A 7325-nucleotide genomic window follows, 5' to 3' on the forward strand; every position below is an offset into this window, starting at 1 on the left:
CCATGGAATTTCTCACAACCCTAGTACAGTCTGCTGCCGGGTTGCTCAATGACTTCTTGTGGCCTTCATGAAGCAGGGTATACGGGTTGCGGGGGTGTCTAAAGATTCAGTCCTGCAAAATAAACTTGACAAGTTTTATTAGTTTTGCCCTGAAGGTGCGGTTTGGCCCACTTTACTAGGTAGTAATAGCAGAACAACAATCTCTAAGCTGTGTTGTACAGATGTTACAACGCAGGGTGTTAAAGGGTTTATTTGATATCCTCTGCATTCCTCAAGTGCTAAGACAAAGTCTCAGATGAGATACTCAGCCATATTTCTGCTCCTTTTCTATCAAAACAAGGAAAACTATTTGGTAGAAGGTACACCAATCAAGCCAGGTTGGGCACAGAAAATGATGGTTTTCTTCTATACATGCTCTTCTTGCAAACGTCCAAAGCCATGGATTCTCTCTCTGCAACACTCTTGATATATATGGGCCTATACATTACAAATACATATTATTATAAGGGTATATATAACTCTTTCCAGTAAATCTCTCGTATTCAGACACCTCTAGATATGCCTGGACTGCAAAATTCAAGCCTGGCTCCAAATCTAAGTCATTTGGTATATTTCATTCAGATATTTGATATCCTCTGAAGCCCTGGGTGCCAGCAGGGATGGCTGAGAAGCCAAGAGAAAGTCTCTTGGTTCAGGTCCTTGAGATGCACCAGCACAGTGGCACAGTGTCCTTGCCCATGTCAGATGAAGCTGGTCCCCCATGGCAGTTGAAGTCCCTTCTGTATGGAAAGGGCATCACCCCACAGCAGGTGTTTGTGGGGCAGTGTCTGCAGTCCTCAGCAGCCGCATAGCGAGAGCAGGGCCCCGGCCCACAGGGCCAGGCAACAAGAACTGACAGCACAAGTGGGAAGGAGGGGTGACAGCAGGCTCAGAGCCCTCCTGCAGGTACAGGCCAGCACACAGAGCAGCCCAGAGCTGGATGCTGAGATGAAGAGCTGAAATGAAGCAGCTTCCCTACAGGGCTCTGTGGAGCCCTCCACCCACCAGGGCCCCTCACACAGCACACACATCTCTCCACTAGGGTCCTCCATCCAGCCCCTAAGGGACTAGGGCTGGCTGGGCAACCAGCCAGGCAGATTGTACTTCCCTACCATGCTGGAGAGGGGCAGGGGGAAAGGACGGGCACACAGAGAGATCTGAAATCCAGCCAGACCATGAACAGGGGAAGCTTGGCCACCTGTATTTGTACATGAGGAGGTGGTGGCTGTTAGTCCAGGAGAGCCATGAGGAGCAGCAGTTCCCGAAAGGCACTACCATGGCTTTGGTTCTTCACAGCTGGAAGAAAGTCAGAGGCCTTCAGGCCAATGGGCTCATTCCTGGCTGCAGGAATCACTGATGGCTCTGTTCTGCTCAAAGAAGTTGAGGAGGCATTCAGTGGCCTCTGGGCTGGATCAGGGAGTTCCTGCTTTGGCAGCGAGGTCTGGACATCCACAGCTTGGCTGGGCTTCACTGCTTCCTTGGCAGTTCCAGGCTCATCCTCAGGAGGGGCAGGAAAGGGCTCATTTTGAGGAGGAGTTCAACAGATTGCATTCTTGGGCTGGAAGATCTCTTTGTAATCCTCCTGGTTCTAGATCTCGGCCTTTGATTCCTTCTCATCCCAGTCATCTTCACTGCTAGGACTGTGCCTCTCACTCTCAGAGTTGTGCTTCACTCTGCTCTGTGGCTTGCTGCAGCTCGTTGAGGGCCTGTCATAGATGCGGTGAAGGGAAGACCCTGTGGGGGTAGGTGGCACAAGAGGCTGGTCGTCCCTGATCAACCCTTGAGGAACAGCATGTGACTTTGGGACTCTGCTGATATCCACAATGAAGGAAGAGACTGTGCTTTGTGCAAAGGAAACTCCTATCAGCTGGTTGTTGCTGATAGACAAGTCAGCTGCTTTTCCCCAGTTCGCCAAGACCACATCAAAGCAGCGCTCTGGCTCCCAAGCCGTACACTCACAGCGAGTCCTGGAAGCTGCTGTACAAGTAGCAGCCATCAGGGTTGAAGAGCACACACCTGACAGGAGTGGCCTCCTCTTCAATACAGCTCACAACTTGAAACTTCTCCAAGTCCCAGAACCGAACAGTCCTGTCAGAGCTGCCAGAAGCCTTAAGGTACTCATTGGGATGGAATTCAACAATGTTTATTGGGCTGGTGTGTCCTGTAAACTCAAACATCAACTTCCCAACAGTCAGATCCCACAGCTTTACAGTGTGATCGTCAGCAGCAGAGGCCACCCATTTCCCATCAGAGCTGAAGCAGAGACACTGAACTGCTTCTGTGTGACCCTTGAATGTGAAGATACAGCCTTTTCTTCTTATATCCTGTGGAGAAATAGCTATGTAACAAGATCCCAGCTAATCTAAGTCCTGCACCTGCAAGGACACTGTCCTTGAGCATAGCTGTGTTACCATAACAAAGTGCTGTAGTTGAGAGACTAGAGACATGAAAAAAGCAGATGTAACTCCTTTAGAATGAAGAAGCTGATATCTAGAATATAACCAATAAATTGCTTAGCTTGCAGAGTATGTATAAGCTTATTATTTGTTGTAGATAAATGTTTAGTGCTCTGATCAATAAACAAAGCGTGAACAAAGCTTGCTAATTCTCATATTGAAAGTCCCAAGCCTCCCTGTACTGTGACAAATGGTGCCCGAACAGGGATAATACAGAAGCTTGAATCTGCGAGCCACAGTTCGGTGCAGATCCATGTCAGTCCTGACACAACTCTTTGGTGTCCAAAGAGCCAGATGCCACAAAGCTTCCAAAAGGATGGAAATGAAGGCTGCAGATATTTGCTTTGTGACCTGGTAGGGTACGAAGAACTTTGGCAGCTTCCAGATCCCAAACTCGAATGGACCCTGCCACTATGAGCTTCCCATTTGGGTTCACTTGTAGGCTCTTGATGGGGGTTGTGTGACCTGTCAAGATCATGATGCAGTTGGGCTTGCTAACTGACCATATGTTGACCTGACAGTCGTCTCCTCCAGCGGCCAGTATCTGGCCTGAACCATTTCCCAGGACTACTGAGGACACCTTGCTGCTGTGGGCCATGATCTTTTGCAGCTTCCATGCCGTCTTCATGGTGACGGCCACAGCCATGGCTCAGTGTGGTGCCTCTGGGGTGGGCAGCGCCTTCTTCCTCCCGGCGGGGCTCTGCTCTGCTAGTGCGTCCTACGGATAGGCCGTGCACCGGGGCTGCCGCAGCCATCCTGCAGGCACTCAAACACGGTCATGGCGAGACTCTCCTGAGAGGCGGCGTGGCGGGGGACCAGGCCTCACCGCTGACAAACATCATGGGACGGGAGCGTCGGTCGGGGCTCGGGCGATTGCCTGGATGCTGGTGGTGGTGGGGACCCCCTGGCCGCCCCCACCCCGCAACCAGCCCTTCACCGGGCTGTTATGACCAGCCTGGCCACGCAGCTGTCCACTCATGGACCTGCTGCGTTCGAGGGGCTGCGGACCCGCCGTGCTGCCCACGCCCGCTGCAGCTGGGAGGGTCTGACATCGTCACCGCCGCTGCTGCCCCTTTTTCTTAGCATTGAGCCGATCCTTCCCTCTAGGCTCGCCCCGCCTCCTGCTGGGGGATGCTAGCATCTCGTAAGAATAGGTTTTCCGTGCTTTTCCCCTCTTTCTTGATCGCGCGTGTCTGCGCTGTTCCGCAGCCCTTCTTCCCCCACCGACCGTGCCCGCATTCCCTCCTCTTCGGGGGCTCACCACCCCATGGCATGTAAGGTGGAGGCCCTGCCCCAGCTCCCTCGGAGTCCGAATTAATGGCAGCGTCCCCACCTCCAAGCTAACGGCTGCACTCCGCGCCTCTGAGCTAACGGTGGCACCACATGCCTCCTCCAGCAGTCCGTTCCAAAATGACCGCTTTTTTCCTGTAGCCAGGGCGCCTAGGCTTGGAAGCTGTGAAGAGCATCGCCACGGCTGTAAATCCCCATGATCATCCGCGGTCTGCCTGGCCACCCCTACACCCTGCCGGGACTCTTCCTGCAAGCAGTCCTGGGTGGCCTTCCACTTTCCCCGCTCCTGCTGAACTTGCTGAACTTTTTGCAGAGCCTGCATGACCCTGCCCCATAATTTTAGATTTCGCCCTGAGCCTGAGGACATAGCCTCCTCTGCTAGGGCCCCGGTGCAACCATTCTACACTTCTGGGTGGAGAACATCTTCCAGCTGCTCAAGTACCCCAATGCGCAGAAGCCTTGACGCCTCAAGGATAAAGTCTCTCGGTTCACAGTTTATGCCCCACTGTCTATGAATTTTAAAAATGACCTTTGAAAGGGATTCAATTCTCTCCTTTGCTGTTTTTTCGGTGCGAGACCTCCTCCTTCGCCGGCCACGGCGTGAACCTTCCTCCTTCACCAGCCTGGCGTGAGCCCTCCTCCTTCGCCAACCATGGCATGAGCCTTCCTCCTTCATCAATTTTCGGTGCGAGACTTCCTCTTCCGCTGCCCTGGCATGAGACTTCCTCCTTCGTCGGTCCTAGGCGTGAGCCTTCCTCTTTCACCGATTCCCAGTGCGAGATTTTCCCCCTTTGTCGATTCTTTGGGAGCATCCTCCCTGCCGGAGACAGTCCCGCTGCTCCAGCTGCCATTCCCTTGCCCAGGCGATTCCTGCTTCCAGGATTGTTCCCGGGTTTTCGGCACCACTCGTTGCCGCCGCTAGGGGCATGGTGTCCCGGGTCGAGGACAGCTTGGTGGCAGCGCCCCTGCCACACGGACCAAAGCCCACACAGACACCAATGTGGTGGACGGTGAAATGGCGTTTATTAACAGCTAGCCAGGGTAATTTATAACAGGGTAACGGTAAAAGGGGAGTGGTTTCGCCTGAGCGTGACATCACGGTATGAGCGTGACATCTTGCGATATCTTGAGCCCACAATTGTCTCTGGACCTCCTGGCTTCCTTTGAATTGTATTACCTGGCTTTTTGGAACTGTAGGGGTGTGAAAACTTTCAGCTTTGTCCATAGGTGTTCACTGTTCAGCATGGTCAGTGCTTCCTCTGACCTTGATGAAAAGTGCAGCCCTGGCTGCCCAGTCTTGAGCTCAGGGAAAGCAGAGAAACCTTCAGGGCTTTCTGGCTGAGAGCAACATGGAGGCACAGCCTTGGGATGGCATAAGCAGGCCACTGAAATGGGGAAAGAGTCTCAAATCAAGGATTTCATCCTCAGATCTGGAGGCATCCTGGGCACATTATTGGTAGGAAGAGTAAATAAGGATTGGTGTTGCATACCTTTCTCCATGCAGAGAGGAGTAACGCAGAAAATCCTGGGACATTTTATAGGAGAATTATAACCTTCTGACAAATTCATGCTGAGGTGGAGACTGGTCAGAAAACTTCTGTACTGTAGAGCTGATTGTTTTATACAGGAGGAAACTGGAGTCACAGATGAGCAAAGAGAAGAAATGTGAAGAGTCAGAAAACCACCCAACACCCCCCAAAAGATGTTAGGAGAGGTGTTTGCCTGGGATGGAGCAGTTTCTACTCTGCCCCATGTGCTGGGTAATCTCTGCTGCAGAGACTCTTGCTTAGTCTAGGCCAAGTGTTAGGGCAGCCATGGGGAGGAGAAGGAATTTTCTCTTCTATGTGGGATTAGGGAGAGAAAGCAGTAACAAAATCACTGAAAACTACAATGAGGGAGGAGGTGGTTTGTGTGCACTGTGTGCTCTGTCCTTCCAGGGGCTGCTCTGCTGCCTTTCAGAAGTGAAGCAGAGCTCAGGTTTTTAAACAGGAGGAACACAAGATTGAGGCTGATAGCTTCACTTCTCAGACACTATCATACCTTTGGATGCTGACAGGTTTTAACATGAATTATTGTCATCCAAGTTCACTGCTCGGCTGAATTGCTTTGCCTGTCCCAAATGTCCCTCAGATGTACTTGTTCCACAAGGCTTGTCACCTAAGTACCACTGTAATAACAGAAATCTTTTGTCATATCCTCTTTGTTCGTAGTCAAGACTTGGCACTGCTGTTACTCATCAATTTGGTGGCTTCAGAACAGCTGCTAAGTACACTTGGGAAGGACTTTTCTCAAGGTGCACCTGAGCCAAGAAATGTAACAATGAGAAAAGTTGATATATCAGTCTCAGTCACTCTCCTGTAGTGGGGATATGGTTGCAATGTTCTTGCATTACATTAGTCAATATTTATCTACAAAAATAATCAAAACTAAAGAGAAGAGCCTCACTTTTTGGCCCAATTGTGTTTTTGCCTTTGGCTATTTCTATTTATGTGTGGATTGTGTGTTATCATACATCTGTTTAGAATTCTGCTAAGACATCTGTGTTATATTTTATAATAATACAACACTATTTTTAATATAAAAGTAGTATTCCTTTTAACAAGAGCTACATCCTGTGGTGCTGACAGGCCTGCCCTTCCAAGTCTCAAGTGTCCTCCTTGATGACAGTAGAAGGCAAATAACACCAGATCTTCCCAACTTGCTCTTTTCCTCTGGGTGAACTATTCTTTTTGTGTTTGTTTAGTATGTAATATTAAAGTGGTATTTAGCCTGTAATCTCCTGTTAAATCAAATGAGATAGGACTGCTGATTTTGTTTAAGTCTGGTGGTGAGAGCTGCTTGCATGAAGATATTTCTTTGCAAAAGGGACCTGACTAAATAATTAATTAAACAATGATTAATTTTTTTTCAGGCAGCAAGAGAAAGAGCTCAATAGGATAAACACCCAGGGTATTTCTCATTAATTTAGAAGTCACTTTCATGAGAACAATAAAGAAATCACTTGTGGGAAGATAATCCGAAGTTAGCTAAGCCTTGATTCAGTGGTGATGGATTTGCTGTCTCCAGTGGTTCATATTATGCCTTTAGGTCAGCAGCATTGTTCTTTAAAGTTTGGTCTTGGATTCTGGTTGCATGAGAATTTAACTTTCATTTAAAAATAAAAAGAAGGAGCTTTCTGCAGTCTAAAAAAGGAATTTAAAATGCCACCAGAGCCAGCTGTGATTAGAATGAATTTACTTTTTGTGAAGGGGGGTGAAGGGAACTTGGCAGTATTTATGATGTGGATAAGCCATTGGCCACTGCTGTGGGGATCCACACAGGTGCACAAATGTGCATCAGAACTGGCAGCAGAGCAAAAGCACAACACAAAACCATGAGTGAGCTTGTGTGTGGGCATGGGTCCTACCATATTAAATTAGATCTTTTTTTAACCCAGTGACATTATGACATTTTTTTCAGTGTGATTGACCACAAATTATTGCCTCTGCTCTGTTTGTTACTCTGTTTTGTTTGAGGTCACAGTGCAAGTAGACTGTCTGG

At 49.3% G+C, this 7325-nt stretch overlaps 1 pseudogene; it reads right to left on the bottom strand.

Moving 5' to 3' along the window:
- Positions 1-1267: 1267 nt before the first annotated feature.
- On the bottom strand, positions 1268-3141 carry LOC131556561 (katanin p80 WD40 repeat-containing subunit B1-like; annotated as a pseudogene).
- Positions 3142-7325: the final 4184 nt, after the last annotated feature.

This window comes from Ammospiza caudacuta, chromosome 1 (assembly GCF_027887145.1).
Source record: "Ammospiza caudacuta isolate bAmmCau1 chromosome 1, bAmmCau1.pri, whole genome shotgun sequence".
Lineage (NCBI taxonomy): Eukaryota > Metazoa > Chordata > Aves > Passeriformes > Passerellidae > Ammospiza > Ammospiza caudacuta.